The following is an 18,479-nucleotide window of genomic DNA, read 5'->3' as shown; positions in this document are numbered from 1 at the left end:
GGTCGCGACCGGATGTTTCTGTTGCGACGTCAGAATTGCTGTCGTAATGTCAGAGTCGCTGTCATGATAGAAAGCTGTTGTTCCGACTTCAGAACTCTTGTTGTCGCGACAGAACGTTTCTGTTGCGACTTCAAAGATCTTGGTCTTCGCGACAGAATGCTTCTGTTGCGACATCAGACTTTCTGTCGTAACGTCAGGAATGTCTGTCAACTACGGAAACGTGAGGAACTTCTGTCGTACAACAGAAATTTCTCTAGTTGCGACATGAATTCCTGTTGTTTTTTCCAACTGGTACCTTGTGGATTCTATCGCAGACGCAAGTAAATCACAAAGCTAATGAAGAAACACTGAATAAAACCGTGCATAAGCAGCCGCGTCTATTCGCTGGAATGCACGGTAGCACTTGGCTGCGAACATATTGTACACCGCCGCACATTTCTGGCACCCACCACATAGGACACATTCACGCGGCAGAGACATGCGGTTTTTTCCAGGATAAATACAGAAGGCATGGACGACAGGAACGCAATACGCACACATTCACCACACCAACACGAAAGCAATGCGGGTGACACGGGTGTAACCCGCGCCAACCGAGTGCTTAATCCTCGTAGATTTGATGCTTTCTGACTGAATAAGTTACAACGCGCACGGAAACATCGCACACTGGACGTGTACCTCCGAGATCATGTCAACAATTTCTAATGCTACAGTAGAGGGTGACGAAAGCAACAAGTCGTTTAAAACGAAGTGACGGCGCAGCTAGCACGGGTCAATGCACGGGCAGTAGCGCAAGACGTTGTGGGTGGGCATGGATGGGCTTCAAAACAGCTGAAAGTAGGCGGCAAACTTTCCGGAAGGGAGCAAAGACTTGGCTCGCCAGCCACGACCAGGCACGGCGGACCGCACAAGCCAGTGGAGTTCTGGGCTAGGGGCTCCACCCCCTCGCTTTTCACACCGTTTTTTTTCTTTTTTACTAAAGCTTTTTATACATATTTCTTCAAATTACAGCCCAGAGAAGGCTTCCTAAGAATGGCATATGCGAATCTCGAAGGCCATCTTTTTACTGCCCGCATGCGGCGGAAGCTCCTGGAAATCTAAAATACGTCACAGAATTTCTTTCTGCGCTAAAGTATAGCGGATAATATAAACTGTGCGACGGTTGTTTATGTATTGCAACATTTATATGCAGTTCGGTGCAACAAGGCACAAAGCGAGTGTGTGCTGGTTATTATTTTAGTCATCGCGGAAGCCAACCAAACTCCCAAGTTCACAGGTGGCGCCACCCACTACCCCATTTCAAAGTCGTTGCTCATAGTATCCATCCACCAGTCTTGTTCCCTTGTTTACATGTGCTGTCGGTCGTGCGAGGTGCTACGATGTGTTTGTTTGATCGTGTTTTTGCGTTTGGTGTAATGAATTGTGACTTAGTTCGCGTGCACAAAAGTGCCAGAAGATAGCTTGTGTCTCGCTGCATACTCGCGGTATGCGTGGTGCGCCAGGCAAACGTGGACCAACGATTTTCATGCCATGGAGTGCGTTCCCTTTGTCCGTGGTGGTTGTGGAGAGTTCGGTGGACGCCGCAAAGAAATGATGCGCATTATTAGCGTTCCGCAGGTCGTCCACTACGCAACTGCACGTATGCGGGAATAACTTTGCAGCTCCGGCAACTTGGAGGGCGCTTTTCGACCGCATCGTACCATTTAAAAGGTGAGTACAGGCATGCTGTGCTTGCTTCTCGTGTGTGCCTAGAGTGCCTTGCGGGCGCAAGAAATCGAACTCCCACGACGACATTGACTGTGCCGATGCTTGCTGAGCGTTGGTTGACATAATTTGCTTGCGCAAGTTTATTGGCCTAATGCTAAATTTAAAGTCTTGGTGAGCGCTTCCTTCCGATGAGAGGGATTAGGTTCGGCAACAGTCCTCATTTGCGCGAGCTGCCACTTTTCTGCTGAAGTTGGATAATAAAGACTCATCTGCATCTTTACCTATTCTTACTGCAATGACGTTTCCTCTCTTACTTATGCTTTGAGGTTGTTAATGTCTGTCTAAGCGGTTGTTGGTTTGTGAGCAGTTATTGGGAAAAAATATAAACACCATGCAAGTGATCTTTCGCGCGACAGCGACGCGATGTAGATGGCTGTCGCGCTCGCTCGTTCCCTACAAGTCGTACGCCATGCGAGCGGTCTGGCGCGCGACAGAGACGCGATGTAGATGGCTGTCGCGCTCGCTCGTTCCCTACAAGTCGTACGCCATGCGAGCGGTCTTGCGCGCGACAGAGACGCGATGTAGATGGCTGTCGCGCTCGCTCGTTCCCTACAAGTCGTACGCCATGCGAGCGGTCTTGCGCGCGACAGAGACGCGATGTAGATGGCTGTCGCGCTCGCTCGTTCCCTACAAGTCGTACGCCATGCGAGCGGTCTTGCGCGCGACAGAGACGCGATGTAGATGGCTGTCGCGCTCGCTCGTTCCCTACAAGTCGTACGCCATGCGAGCGGTCTTGCGCGCGACAGAGACGCGATGTAGATGGCTGTCGCGCTCGCTCGTTCCCTACAAGTCGTACGCCATGCGAGCGGTCTTGCGCGCGACAGAGACGCGATGTAAATGGCTGTCGCGCTAGCTCGTTCCCTACAAGTCGTACCCTATGCGAGCGGTCTTGCGCGCGACAGAGACGCGATGTAGATGGCTGTCGCGCTCGCTCGTTCCCTACAAGTCGTACGCCATGCGAGCGGTCTTGCGCGCGACAGAGACGCGATGTAGATGGCTGTCGCGCTCGCTCGTTCCCTACAAGTCGTACGCCATGCGAGCGGTCTTGCGCGCGACAGAGACGCGATGTAGATGGCTGTCGCGCTCGCTCGTTCCCTACAAGTCGTACGCCATGCGAGCGGTCTCGCGCGCGACAGAGACGCGATGTAGATGGCTGTCGCGCTCGCTCGTTCCCTACAAGTCGTACGCCATGCGAGCGGTCTTGCGCGCGACAGAGACGCGATGTAGATGGCTGTCGCGCTAGCTCGTTCCCTACAAGTCGTACCCTATGCGAGCGGTCTTGCGCGCGACAGAGACGCGATGTAGATGGCTGTCGCGCTCGCTCGTTCCCTACAAGTCGTACGCCATGCGAGCGGTCTTGCGCGCGACAGAGACGCGATGTAGATGGCTGTCGCGCTCGCTCGTTCCCTACAAGTCGTACGCCATGCGAGCGGTCTTGCGCGCGACAGAGACGCGATGTAGATGGCTGTCGCGCTCGCTCGTTCCCTACAAGTCGTACGCCATGCGAGCGGTCTTGCGCGCGACAGAGACGCGATGTAGATGGCTGTCGCGCTAGCTCGTTCCCTACAAGTCGTACCCTATGCGAGCGGTCTTGCGCGCGACAGAGACGCGATGTAGATGGCTGTCGCGCTCGCTCGTTCCCTACAAGTCGTACGCCATGCGAGCGGTCTTGCGCGCGACAGAGACGCGATGTAGATGGCTGTCGCGCTCGCTCGTTCCCTACAAGTCGTACCCCATGCGAGCGGTCTTGCGCGCGACAGAGACGCGATGTAGATGGCTGTCGCGCTCGCTCGTTCCCTACAAGTCGTACCCCATGCGAGCGGTCTTGCGCGCGACAGAGACGCGATGTAGATGGCTGTCGCGCTCGCTCGTTCCGTACAAGTCGTACCCCTTGCGAGCGGTCTTGCGCGCGACAGCGACGCGATGTAGATGGCTGTCGCGCTCGCTCGTTCCCTACAAGTCGTACGCCATGCGAGCGGTCTTGCGCGCGACAGAGACGCGATGTAGATGGCTGTCGCGCTCGCTCGTTCCCTACAAGTCGTACCCCATGCGAGCGGTCTTGCGCGCGACAGAGACGCGATGTAGATGGCTGTCGCGCTCGCTCGTTCCCTACAAGTCGTACCCCATGCGAGCGGTCTTGCGCGCGACAGAGACGCGATGTAGATGGCTGTCGCGCTCGCTCGTTCCCTACAAGTCGTAGTCGTACCCCATGCGAGCGGTCTTGCGCGCGACAGAGACGCGATGTAGATGGCTGTCGCGCTAGCTCGTTCCCTACAAGTCGTACCCCATGCGAGCGGTCTTGCGCGCGACAGAGACGCGATGTAGATGGCTGTCGCGCTCGCTCGTTCCCTACAAGTCGTACCCCATGCGAGCGGTCTTGCGCGCGACAGAGACGCGATGTAGATGGCTGTCGCGCTAGCTCGTTCCCTACAGGTCGTACCCTATGCGAGCGACGACATTGAGAGCCGTCTCCCCGGTGTTGCCGGTATGAGGGCAGCAAATACGCGCGAAAAGTGTGCATTATTAGTTTAGTTTGCTGTGTTTTACTCAAAGGAGCAGCGTAAAACATTTCTTTAAAGTCTTGCAGTAGGTTCTTAACCTTGCACGTATGAAAATAGTCGTTTGCTTGTTCCGTGCAACAAGCGGTAGTACTCGACTGATGTAGTACATCCAGTTCCGGCTTCGCGCTTTTGTGTGTTCGCTCATAGCACTTCTGGGCGACGAGCGACGAATTCTAGATTTCCAGAACCAGGCGACAATGAACGAGCGATATGTTCGCGCGACGGCCCGTTTTCTCGCTCAAAGCCGTCGCACGTCGCCGTTGCGCACAAAATCTCCCTCATAGGGTTCGGGCAAAAAAATTTAAGCAATTGCGGCTTGCTACTACTACAGCTTACGTTTTGAGACAAGGTGTTTTGACATAACTAGAGATGACAAGGGAAAGTTGCTTAACCGATAGAAAAAAATGAATTGTTACGTAAACAAACATTTGTTTGTAATGTGCTGTAGCTGTAGGTCTTAAAATTTTATTGTCATGAAGAGGTCCCTATTATCACAACATTCATCAGTAACTTTGACCTTGTGCTTTGTTCCCACCCTGCAGTGGTGCAAACATTGTTTTTGTGACTTTTTCTGTGCTCCTTGCATGTGTTCACAATGACTTCTTTAAAGTGCCACTGCTATAAGTTAACACAGAACCTATCTTGCAGTGGCAAGGCCGTGACCAACAACAGTGTCCACGTCATGGAGGAGCTATGGCTGCAGCAGCACTGTGTGTAATCGGATGGTCTGGTCAGGTATGACTGAAGTGTATGTGTTTGCAAAAGTAGGATCTCGGTATCATTCGTCGATAAGTTTATGGACATATTACTCAGCAGTGCTTACTAAATAGGCTAAATATCTGCTCAACTTTATTCAACTTGCTGCTTATTTGTGTTTGTATACATTATGTACACATTACCTTGTTCACTTTAAAGCTAGATCTAACATGTCTTGAGGTATATTTTTTCTTGCATCAATCACTTCGCTGCGCGTTACATTTTATTTTGCTTAGTACACATTATATCTACCTCTTGTTATTTTGTTTTATTGATTTCAAACTTTCCTGTGTTATACCTTTTATATCCACTTTTTTTTTATTTTAGGCTACACGCTTGTGCAGTTTCTGCACACGTAAGCATTAAAAGTGTAATGGGCCAAATATGTCACAGGTCTAAGTATGCAGCATGCTTACCATTGTTTAAGATTGGTATTACAATTATTGTGAGGGTTACTTGCACGAACAAGACTAATTGAAAAAAGTTGCACAAGACAGTGCACTAGACTTCAACTTACAAGCTTTATTCAGAAAACACGCAATGAGGCCCCACCTTATGCTCAAAAATATCTGCAGACAGATGCATAAAGAAATGTGCCACATGGGAGGAAACCAAATGCACAACAAAGCCAATACCGCCCACCACAACAAGCCATTACAAAGCATTCAGCAGGTTCTTCTCAAGGTACAACAAACACTCCTTTATCTGTGAGTTTCAGTGAAGGAGTGCTTACACATTCATCAACAGCCTTTGAAATGCCAAACACCAAATATTTCCTTATCTAACTGCCTGCCAAACCATCTGAACACTTGCTTGTTTTGAAGACACAGGTAGCATTTACGAGCACATCTTCGGCAGTGGTCAGCCAAACGGGCAGTGCCTGCTAGAGCGTTTACAGCGTTCCGGTGCTCCCTAAGCCTCTCATTCAAGAACCTGCCCTTTTGTCCAATACAGCACTTTCTACAGGGAAGTGAAATCCTGTATACCACCCCCACATTGCAGTTAAAAAAGTGGATGACATGCTCCTTAGTGCATGTACCCTGATTCCCGGCGTTGCTTACCAACCTGCACATTCTTGCGAGCTCTAGTGGTGCTGAAGAAAACACCTACACTGCACTGGTTTGCCACGTTGTTTAGGTGGTGGGACACCCCATGTACAGATGGCACAGCCACAGGGCGCCCACTGGGACGTGCGTTATTGCACCGAGCAGCTGCCAGATCTGTTTTTACCTCTTTAATGAGGCTCCCACTAATTGACACCAAGGTGTTATCGAGATACCCGGCCCTACATAAATGGCTCGCTTGTTGCTGAGCGCTGCAGGAAACCTGGTGCACAAGATTTAACCAGAACAGCTCTCGGGCAGCTAGGAGCTATGCATCCTTTAACATGGAATATGCCAAACGGTAGTCGAGCAAGGGCTTCTTTTTCCTAAGAGAGTATATATAATAAAGGAAAGTATGATTTAAAATTATACGAATATCGAATGATTGCAGGCGATCATCTTCTGGCAACTCATGTGTGAACTTGAGTCCTACTGAACACTGTTCGAAAACACCCACAATGTTTTTAACAGCAAAGCCAGCACAACAAGAAAGTCATTGGCACTACCACATTGCCCACTGGATGTGCAGTAACGCATGTCCCAGTGGTAGCCGTGCAGCGCTGCCATACGTACACAGGGTGTCTCACCGCCTAGAAGAAAGGTGGCGAACAAGTTTGGTGTAGGCATTTTTTCAGCACCGCTAACGCTCACAAGAATATGCAAGTTGGTAAACATTGCCGGGCGTCAAGGTACATGCACTAAGGAGCATGTCACCTGCTTTGTTAACTGAAATGTAGTGGTGGTATACTACATTTCACTTCCCTGTGGAAAGTGGTATATTGAACAAACAGGTGCCTGAATGAGTGGCTTGGGGAGTACCGGAACGCTGTAAATGCTCTCACAGGCGCTGGCTACTTGGCTGATCACTGTTAAAGTACCCATAAATGCTCCCCATGTTTTCATAACACACCAGTGCTCAGTGAGTTTGCCAGGCAGTTATATAGGGAAATGTTTGGGGTGTTTTGCATTTCGAAAGCTGCTGATGAATGCATAAGCACTCCATCACTGGTACCAGCTGATAAATAAGTGTTGTGTCTTCAGAAAAATCTGGTGAATGCTTTGTAATGGCTTCTTGTGGATGCTTATCAGCTTCTATGTGCATTTCGTTATCCCCCTATGTGGCACATTCGTTTATGCATCTGTCTCCACATTAACTGAGCATGCGGTGGCCTGTTTGCGTGTTTCTTCTGAATAAAGCTTGTCAGTTGAAGTCTACCGCTTTGGCTAGTCCGACCTTTATTCCATACACCTTGTTTGTGCTAGTAACTATGTCACAGGAGCTGTGTCAACGCCAACTAGCCCAACCTTCTCCATTAATTTCACAATTATTTCTCAAGTTCCCAGAACAATGGACACGAGCTTGAATTTCTTTAAATGGTACATGAAGGCCAGTATTCACTGTGCTGTAAGTACTACAGCAGTGAGGAGTTTTCTAGTAAGCTTGCTTTCTTTCTCTACATTTTTTTATATTCTTCTTAAGCTATACCCATTCATGCAAGTAGGCATTGTGGCAGAGTCTGTGTCCAGTTGCATCGTTTTCGACTTTGTCTATACTGCATAGACCACATAGTTGGTACATAGTTCAGTCTATTGTTGCACTATCATTAAATAAGCATGCAGTTTTGCACATGCAAGATTGCCTGCTCGCTATTGCTAAAGCATTTGCTGGTTATTGCTATGTTGCTCATCAAGTGAACTTGATTTCAACAGCACCACACAGAACATCTGCTTGGCAGTGGTGTAATTTTAATAGTGATTATCAGCCAACAAGCTCTAAGTCTACAGCTGTCCAGAAATAATTCTATTAGTTTGGGTCTCTCCACATATTTGGTTAGCACAGTGGGCTGTTTTCTATTTATTCTGCTTGGTGCTGTTCAGGTGAGAATATTTTCAACTAGCAAGTACAAAGTGTAATGCTGTCAAACGCCTTTGATTACTGGGCAGATGAATTGAAAGCATTGTACGTAATCCAAAAAGTATTTTTCACAAAATACTAGTGTCACGAACAAGCATCATATGCACTGCAACTCATGGTTTTATGTTGGTATGCAGGTATTTCAAGTTAAGGGTGCTTGTGCATGTATTTTCCACATATTAGCTAATGCTTTAGCTATATGAAACTGCCTATGTTCTGGCTGCTGAAGTCAAACTTGTGGTTGACGAACCTGCTTGTTTTTGCTGTGCACTTACATTTCTGTTGTTTCTTAAGGGTTGTAGCCATGTGACAACTGATGTATTGCAGCAATGTCAAAGGTCGCTTCCACCCATTATTGCTACAGTGTGCCAACAGACACCTGTCGCCGTATTTGTGCATTTTCTGAGAAGCAGCCGTATCCTCTAGGTGAAATTTGTAGTGTCGTTTTGAGTTCGCCAGTGAGTTCATATAACTCTTGAGGACAAAATTTACACAGTGAAGGAAGGGAGACCATACAACATGACCAGTGATGACTGAATTTGATAGAAGGAATAAAATTAACACTGAATGTGTGCTTATATTGTGCACAAGTTGCTTCAGAAGGAAATTGTGAGTTGTAATACAAAGGTGAAAAATCACAATAAACAGTATTTGCGTAAAAAAAGGTGAATAGTCAGACTAATTTCTATCCCTTGTCATCTAGAAAGGACGCCTTTTTTCATGCATTCATAATCGGGGCTTGCTCACACGTCTTGTGGTATGCCTCTCTGATTTCTCTTGTCAATTTTTCACCGTGGGTGGAAATAGATAAACTAATTTAATCCGGCCTCAAGCCCTATCGCGGCAATGCACGGCCAAGTCAGACGAGCATGCCGGTCTTCTCAGTAAAATGTGGTGATTTTTTTGGTACATATTTAGTTCCTAACATTAGAATGCAGTACACTGCCCCTAACACGCACTAGACATATTTCGTGGTATGTTTAACCAAGCGTACCTCGCTTGCCTGCTCGCTTTTCTCAGTTCACTTGTGGATTGTGCTGCATACCTGCCTACTTTATTTTTTCGCTCGAAATATGTGTGCATAGCATTCCACAAGCGCATTGAGAAAGGCGTCCAGACAAGGGAGATTTGTATAAATTACCACTAAATGTCTTGTGTCCGTCATTAGTAGTGTAGTCTATGCCTCTGTTCATGTGTATGTTTGGTCAAATGTACAGGGTCGTCAACTCTTGGCACGAACACGACTCAGCGTGACCACGCCCCGCGGAGTGCCAGCGTGCATGGCGCAGGGGGGATGTGGAGCTTCGTGTCATCTGCTAAAGTGCGGGAGCATGCCATGCTTTAGCGGATGACACACGACATGAAGTCCCACCTCTAAGCCCCTGTGCGCCTGCACCGCTTAGCTCCGTTGCACAGCCATGCCATGCGCGCTGGCAATCCGCGGAGTTCGGCCACTCTGCACCATCTTCGTACTAAGAATGGACGGTCTTGTACATGGGGCAGACTGGCCGGTGTATAAGCATGTGCCCAGGAGAGCACTATTATTCACTCAAGGGACAAGCATGCTCATCCCACTTGACAATGCATTGACACAACTGGTGATGTACGCCAGATTTAGATTGTTCATCTCTTTTGTTTACTTAAGGCAACCGATTGATCAACAATATCACTGAGGCATACCATTTAAAAAAGAGGGACATCTGTCAGCCAGTGCTCATTATGATTGCATTACAAAGAGGAATACTCTCTAAATGACACAGAATAGTGATCACTCTGTGCTTATTTGTTCTATTTTTATGCAAGTACTGTTTATCATGATTTTATACATTTGTATTGCAACTTGTGCCCTTTGTTTTAAAAGATCGCTTGTGCAGTGCAAGGGCACACGCAGTATAAATATTATCTTTAATTTTTGCATCAAAATTAATGTTGAATTGGTAGTTTTCGTGTCTTGTAGTCTTCTTTCTGTCCCTTGTGCCACTCAAAAGGTAAACATTAACGTACACCAACTTTCTTACTTACTTGCCCGTCAGTGTTGATAAACATGAAATGTTGTTTTCAGCCAGAATATTCTTACCATTTCTCATTTCCGGTCAGCATAGTGCTAATCCTTTCGCTTTTTATAAAGCGTGCTAATATGTACTTCTGATTAATGCAAAACTTAGTTCTAGTTGATGGTAGCTGAACTTGGACATCATGACAAGTGCAAGGGCACACACACACACAAAGAGACACAGTCTGAACGGGCGCTAGACATCAACAGAAGGGCTTAATGACAAAAAGCAGCAACGCACATATTGCGCAAAAACCTACAAAAAGATGTAGAAGGTGCAATTGTCCCTAAAGAGAATTCCGCTGCCGCTGTACTAGCGCTGTACTGTTACAACAAACATTTCAAACCTGGTCGCAGTAAAAGGAGCGTGCACACCGAGTTCTGAAGTTTGAAGTTGTGACGGGACTTGGCGCATTCATCGCTGCAGTTTAGTCATGACGAAAATATAACTGCTGAGATCAGTGAGTGGTGCGAGTGGTTTTCAGAGCCCACAAAAGAATTCACTTGTTGTCAACCATGCAAGGGTAATCATACTTTCAAGGCATGTCTCCAGTGTTCTTTAGAACAAGGCCATGTAGTGTGTGATGGTGGTGGATTTTGGAGACTGGCGCGCGTAGGTCTCTAGGTAACATGTGCTGCACTGTTCTCCGTGTGACACTGCAATCTTGGAGGCCTTGACGTCACTCGTTCTTGCACTGTTCTCTGCATGGCGGTGCGCCTATTTGAATCAATTGTTTCGCTTTCTCTGTTAATTTCATTATTGCAAGGTTAGACTGTACGAGATATGAGTGTTTGCTGCCCTTAAAATGGAAAAATTTTATTAGTTTATACCTTTACACAAAAATGAATTTCTTGGTGAGGTTGGGTTTAACCCCAGTTTCTTTTAAAACTTGTTCGAGGGGCAGAAATTGGAAATTATAGAGTTGCATCAGAAATTGACGGACCTAATTAACCTATATCATATTGTTTTATACAAGTGCGTTTTAGTGTTAAGAATACTGCTCAGGAAAAAAACACTTCATATCTATTGCAGGTACAGATTGGTGTGGGATTTGTGATGCCACTCAACAAGTGGCATTACATATTAAAGTCTGCTTCCGACGGAAAGTGCCCATTAGAGGTGGCATGGCACCTGTGGACACCAGTGCAAGCAGGTGAAAGCAGCCTGACTGGACAGGCCTGCCGAACAATGTGCCGCGCATCTGGGAAGCTTCCGGCAACACCGGAGAAAGTGGCTGCTTTGAAAAGTAAGTCAACAGTCACCTCATTTAAGAAACATAACTGCATATCTGCAAGTTATCTGAATGAGTTAGCATTACATGATGTATACAGAGCGACAAGAAATGCCAAAGCAAGAATGAGGCAAGTGCCTATATATTATATCTTTTTCTTCTGCTGTATATGCACTGTGTCTCGACACACAATTTAAATGTCTCTGTGCGTATGAAAAGCAGCACAAGATAATTTCGGGATATGGGTTTCCTGCGAAAACCGCCCACAAAGCTTCCCCCATAATCAGTTTCAATTAAAAACAATCAAGAAAGTCGGGTGGCTACACGAGCGGTTAATTTTGACAGGACCTTAACAGCTTGCATTGACCTGTTGCTCATTGTCTTAACAGAAGTGAACATTTAAGCACCTCATTGTCTTTGAAATTTCTAATGTAGACTTGGCATGCGTTATTGTAGCTTTTCACGCTTCAGCTTTCATTTCACTGTTTTGAAATAATGCTTCTCAAGAAAATTGGGTTCCGACACAGCTTGGCAAATTGTATGGTCTAAAAGAAGCTTTTTAAACCACTGCCTTCTTAAGTGTTGACTGTGGTCACCTGATGTGCTGCTTTACAATCTGCAGCGTTCACAGCCATGCAATTTCAAAACACTATTCTCATTATTGGGATGCCTCAGAAAGGGTAGGGTAAAGGGTAAGTGCCTCAGAAAGGGTAGCCAACGTTTCGTTAGAAAGACCTATCTTCTCAAAGGCTGCCTCGTCATCCTCGGCATGTTAGTTTTAAAGTGTTAGTGGAGTGACGTCGCATGCAGTTGTCGGGAGTGGCTGGTTGTAAAGGGAGAGACTTGAAGGAGAATGAGCGCAGTCACTTGATGTCTGTAAGCATGATTCCTAAGACGTAGGAACAATAGTGGGAGTGGGAAGGCGGGGAGAAAAAGAGAAAAAAAGAGACACCAAGAGGGAAAGAAAGAACAAGAAAAGAAAAAGAAGGGCAAAGAAAGGTGTTGGGGAAGCAAGAGGTTAGGGAGCATTCAGGGGTGTCTTTGGCAGCATGTTCTTGTGGCTTTAAAGGAGCCGGTGAGGCGGTCAGTTCTCGAGTAACAAAAACAACCCGAAAAGACATTAGTTGAAAGAATGACTTGAGTAGCATAGCAGCAATGCGTCGGATAATTTAGAAGCAGTTAAGATGGCAGCAAGGAGTCCGGAATGCAGTGCATAGGGCAGCTGGAAGGCAGCGGCATGGTCTTTCTATCCCAGTAGCTCAACGTACGTGTCGTCACAGCGGTACACAGAAGTGGCGATACCCTGTGTGGCTGAGGCACCGAAGAAGGTATCCTGGCGCCTGGGACTTTGGAGTGTGTTGGTGAGGGTGTTTCGAAAAAATATAATAAAGAACAGACAAATATGGGGGTGAACAGAAACTGGAATATTAATTAAGAGGGTGGCATGAGCAAAAGCGGGCGGAAGCAGATGTACATGGGAAAACATATTTATGCGAACATATTTATGGGGATTCTACAGACTTCCTATTGCGCTGCACTGACAGGCCCCACACATACCTACGATACATAGACGACATATTCATAATATGGTGACATGGTCAAGACAGCCTAGATAAATATGTAGGATTTCTAAATTCTTTTCACCCAACAATAAAATTCACATCAAAATCTTCAATTGAGCGCATAAACATTCTGGACACAACAATATACATTGACACTGGGACACTAATGACAATGCTGTATGGAAACCTTTGACAAACAACAGTACCTAGAATATACAAGCCACCATCAAGCCACATTGCAAAGAAGGCATCTTTAAAGGCCAAGCACATGGCTACGTAACATGTGCGTTGAAAACCAAGACTACATAGATAGACTTGATCACCTTAAAGAAACCCTATCAAACGGGAACCACCCAAAGAGTCCCCTTCAGAAAGCCTGCACCAATGCAACCAAACCTGACTGAGCCGAGGTGCTCAAGCCCCACCCTAGGATCACAAAGAACAGCGCCTCTTCTTACTATTAATTTCTCAAACACACTGCCAAACATGAACAACATCCTCAATAAATACTACCCATTTCTCGCCAGCAACCAGAAACAAGATTTTTCCCGCCCTGCCCACAGTAGTCTTGAGATGCAACACTATAATATTAAGGATATTCTTGTACGTGCCAAACTAAAAACAACAACGAAGTTGGGAACCAGTCCCTGTGGCTGCCCGGGTGCTCTACATGCAAACACATTTAATCTACTACTACAGTAATAAGTACAGCATCAAATTACTCAAACAAGGTAATTTCGAGTTTCATCTGCACATCAAGCAATGCAGTCTACTGTCTAGAATGTGCCACTTGTAGCAAATAATACATAGGTGAGACGGGACAAAAAATTCATAAAAGACTGAACGGTCATCGCGCAGATACAAAACAATTTACCTAAAGCAGTAGCCAGCCACTTCAATGAACATGTCATATGTGACAAAGCAAGGCTCTATAGACTACAACTTTCCGCTCACCTCGCTAGAGGAAATATATGGAATCATACCTCATACACAAGTTTAAATGCCTTCATCCAATGGAAATCAATTTAACACATAGCAACTTAGAATCTTTAAAAACTTTAAAGCTGTAACTTAAATCGGAAAGCCTCATGTCATCAACCAAGCCACAAAACACATTGTGCCACCACCTAAACTTAATTCTTAACGTCACCTATCCCACCGTTTCTAATTTTTACCTGCTTACTACTCAATTTATTATATTCTTTCATGTTTTAATGTTTATATCAACTGTATGACCCCTTTTCCCATGTACACCTGCCTCCGCCCGCTTTTGCTCATGTAACCCTCCTATTTGTTATTCCACTTTCAGTTCCCCCCTTTTGTCTGTTTTCTATCATACTTTTTTAACACCCTCACCACCACAATCCAAAACCCCAGATGCCAGGATACCTTTTTCTGCGCATCAGTCACACAGGGTATCACCAGCTCTATATACCACTGTGACGACACCTGCGTTGAGCTACTGAGGCTGACATCCCTAAAACACCATGCTTCTTTCTGCCAGCTACCACATGCATTGCATCCCAGACTCCTTGTCGCCATCTTAATTTCTTCAACATTACCCGACGCGTTGCTGCTACGCTACTCAAGTCATTCTTTCAACTGATGTCTTTTGGGGTGTTTTTTGTTACTCGCACACTGACCGCCTGACCAGTTCTAAAACGGCAGAAACATGCCGCCAATGACACTCCTGAATGCTCCCTAACCCCTCACTTCCTTAACACGCTCCCATGCCCGTCTTTATCTTGTCTTTCTTTTTTAGCCTCTTGGCATGTCTTTTCTTTCTCCTTTTCTTTCGTTTCTTTTCTCGCCGCCTTCCTATCCTCACGGTCTTGTGCCCTCGTCTTAGGAACCATGCTTACAGACGTCAGACGACAGCGCTCATTCTCTTTAATGTCTCTCCCTTTACAACCAGCTGCCACTGACAACAACTGCACGTGACGTCACCCTACTTGTCCTTTAAAACTAACATACCAAGGCTGACCAGGCCACTTTTGACGAAGATAGCTCCTATCGAAACGTTGGCCAGCCTTTCTGAGGCACCTCATCTGTGTTTATAACCTTCATACCACAGTGTGCTATTCCATCTGTCAGCCGCTTTCTTGATTTTGGATGTTCTGATTATTGAAGTTTGTAAGACATGGCCTAACAGCACTTTCGGCATACTTTCAGTGATCTCATTTTATTTAAGCATAAGAATGAGGAAAGAACTGCTACACAAAGAAAGCACCTCGTACATTATTCGCATGTACGCTCTGATCTGCATAGCTGATCTTGTTCTACGCAAAGCATCCTAAAATTTTCATGCCTCTCTTCGGTGCCAAGAAAAGCAAGGTGCTGGGCATCATGCGGAATTCCAGCGATTCCTGCCAGCCTGGATTAGAAAGGACTGTATAGTGTGGCTGTAACTGGCATTCTTCTGCCAAGATTCAATTGTTTTATGGATCAAAGTACCAGGTACTCTTGTAGTCGCATCAACACTCTGCCGAAGATTTCATTTCCTACAGAAATATGCTTTTTTTTAAACAGACGAGCATGAAAGATTGCTCTGTATTACGTTAAGATGCTTCTTTAGGCTTTTTTACATTGAAGATTTAGGTTAGCTTAGCAAAGTAGCAATATGGAGATTGAAAAGTACAAAAAAATGGCAGATCCCATGCCCTGTGAGAATCGATGTACACGAAGCACACATTGTTTGCATTGATTGACAATAATTAACGGTGATGTTAGTAGCAAGTTTGTAATTTTTTCAGCGTTTAGTCCAATACGAAAGTGGCGAGTTGGTGTTAAGCTTTACCTTGCATGCACCACTTTTGTTTGTCTGCATAGTCCGCATAACACACAGAGAGATGTGTTTGCTTGAGGTGTTGTTGCGAGTCATTGTTCATAATCTCTGAGAGGGAATTGAGCGTTGTCATTGCCTCACATGGCGCAGCGCATCATGGCAGAAATATTAAACTTTAATTGAATTATGAGGCTGTGCATACTTCAATTAGGTATTGTAATTGTATGTATACATAAGTTCGCGGTCTGCACTACATTTCACTGCATAGCAAAGACGCTCCTGTTCTGTGTGACACTTCTTTCAAGTCTGGGTGTCCTCGACGTCGAGTGCACGCCTTGCTGGCGCGTGTTAATGGGCTCCTTCTACATACATGGCCAACACACTGTTGAGATTCCAGCTCAAAGCGCTCTCTTCAGACTAAGGACGATTCTAATGTTTACACTACCACAGCCCAGCATCTGCATTTTTCTCGCATAGAAATTAAAACCAGGACAGTACGTGCAATACACCCTAACGGTGAAATGCTGGGGCAGCAGCGCCGGTCAGGATGTGCAGAGGTGAGCGCCATCTGGTAATGTTGCAAGAAATCCAACGGCATGCATGACAAGACCATAGCAGCTGCAGCGCCCGTAATGTTGGGAGAAGAGGCAAAAAAAGCTTCACTTTAAAACATTAGTTGCCATCATTTGCAGCTAAATAAAGCTTGCAAGCCAGCCATTATACAGCTTTTACATGAAATCTTTTATGCCTATATGGCAAATGCTAAAGTTACGACTTCCTCACCAACCGCATGAGCAATAAGTAAAGCTAACAAATGATAGAATGGACAAACCAGACAGCTTGCACCTTGCAGCTCTCCTGCATGCGTTAGAGACAGTGTAGGCAAATTGTGGTTCTCCGAATTTGGGTGGTCGAAGAGCAGACAAATTATGCAAAATCAGAAGCCAAATATCCACCCCATGAGGCTTTGAGTACAGCTCCCATGTGTCTAAATTTTGCAGTTAAGCCAACCTCCAGATGAGAAGAGGCGTGGCTTTGGCAAAAAACATACAAAAATTCCATGTAAATCTGCAAAACAATGTGATGCATGTGTATGCATTCTCACTGCAAATAAACCTGTGCCTGCTTGCGCCCTGGGTAGCATGTTTGTGTGTGACATTTGCTGCATTTTGTTATCTGAAACTTTTTTTGAAGTGATAAGAGCATATTTTCTTCATTCACTTATTGCTGGAAATCATTGGAAAAACAATTTACTTATATATTTATTGCACTCTCCCTTTAGACTGCCTGGAGAAATACATAATGACCATCCAATGATGCCACCTACACCACATCCGGAGAACCACCTTGCTTCCCTGCGAAAGTACCTTTGGAGCTTTCTTTTACACAAGCAGGACGCCAGGGCAAGCGAGTGCAAAAGTAAATACAGTACAAGTCCAGTGATGCTTTTTCAATAAAGTGTGATGATATGCTACGTAGTATGGTGCTTTACAGATTGATTCGTTATGGCATGAAAATAGCCGCATCTTGGCAACATGTATATACAGACTGTACACTTCATAAGACTCAACATCACATATAAAGATAGCCCGTCATGAGCTTCCGTATAGCAATGGCTGCTCCTTCAATTCATCACACAACTTGCCTTTGACGTGCTGCGCCCACAATGATATCCAACCAAGTGCCCACCGTGCCACCCATCACCCACCGTGCCACACATCACCCACCGTGCCGCCCAGCATCCGCTGTGCCCAGCAACCAGCATGCTGCCCAGCACCCACCATGCCACCCGTCACCCACCATGTCACCCAGCACCCACCGTGCCACCCGTCACCCGGCATGCCACCCAGCACCCACCGTGCCACCCGTCACCCGGCATGCCACCCATCACCATAATCCACCATGATGATGGATTCCACTATGCCCAGCATCGGGCAAATTTTCAATAGGGGCGCCATCTGCCGAAACAAGTGCCACCCAGCAATATGAGTGAGTTAAAAAAAACCGAGTTGAAAAGTACGTGTCATGTGATTTTTGCTATAAAGACTGAAAGACAATAAGAATAATTTCGGAAGCAGTAGTCCTGATCTTGCTAACTGAATGGAGCACAAACCGTGACGATAGGGTGGGCCTGCTATCGCGAAATTGTCGATCTGTGCTACAGTCCGTGCATTACGGGTGGCTACTCAATGTCACATGGTTGCTTGCGAAACTACCTGTCTGTGCCTGGCGTTAGGAGCCGTGAGTGGCAAATGGAAAAGTGACACGCAGCTCTGGCACCCCAAAGGTTGCCATGTAGAGTAACTCGAACAACTTCCTCAGCGTCCCTCATTGAATATATTGGCCATCAACATGTTTATAACACGTCATGCCACGATACGCAAATGTCTCACGTTTACCTAAAAACGTGGTGCTGTCACAAAGCTCTGGAACATCTTGTTTCTTTAAACACATCGCTGTAGGGAGAATGAGGCAGTTGCCGTGCTTGGCAAGAGCCTTCTAGCTGTCCTTATAATGTCACTCATACACGTGCAACAAAGAAATATTGGCACATGCGCTCTTCCTCGAAAAACATTAATTATTAAAGCATACTTGGAGAAGCCCAAACCTCAGACTACCGGGCAAGGACACCCCAAGTAACTTGTCGATGCCGTCGGTGACAAGTTGTGCATTGCTTCACGTAACGAAAGCACTTTCTCGCCACCGACATAGAAGGATGCGAGAGTTACTGCGAAAACCAAGTGT

General features: G+C 46.1%; 1 protein-coding gene and 1 long non-coding RNA gene across 7 annotated transcripts in view; one reads left to right on the top strand and one right to left on the bottom strand.

The window, feature by feature from the left end:
• LOC135918142 (uncharacterized) overlaps positions 1–18,479 on the bottom strand; it is a 295,422-nt gene that overhangs the window by 276,221 nt on the left and 722 nt on the right. The gene's annotated exons all lie outside the window — the stretch shown is intronic.
• Positions 1,379–17,206, top strand: LOC135903494 (uncharacterized). The gene is made up of 4 exons (XR_011509065.1): positions 1,379–1,710; positions 4,977–5,063; positions 11,189–11,402; positions 17,017–17,206. It is a non-coding gene; the product is annotated as an uncharacterized lncRNA (long non-coding RNA).

The sequence above is a fragment of the Dermacentor albipictus genome, chromosome 10 (assembly GCF_038994185.2).
Source record: "Dermacentor albipictus isolate Rhodes 1998 colony chromosome 10, USDA_Dalb.pri_finalv2, whole genome shotgun sequence".
NCBI classification, from domain to species: domain Eukaryota; kingdom Metazoa; phylum Arthropoda; class Arachnida; order Ixodida; family Ixodidae; genus Dermacentor; species Dermacentor albipictus.
Note: the sequence above shows the minus strand (reverse complement) of the source record. Positions and strands in the feature narration are given on the sequence as shown.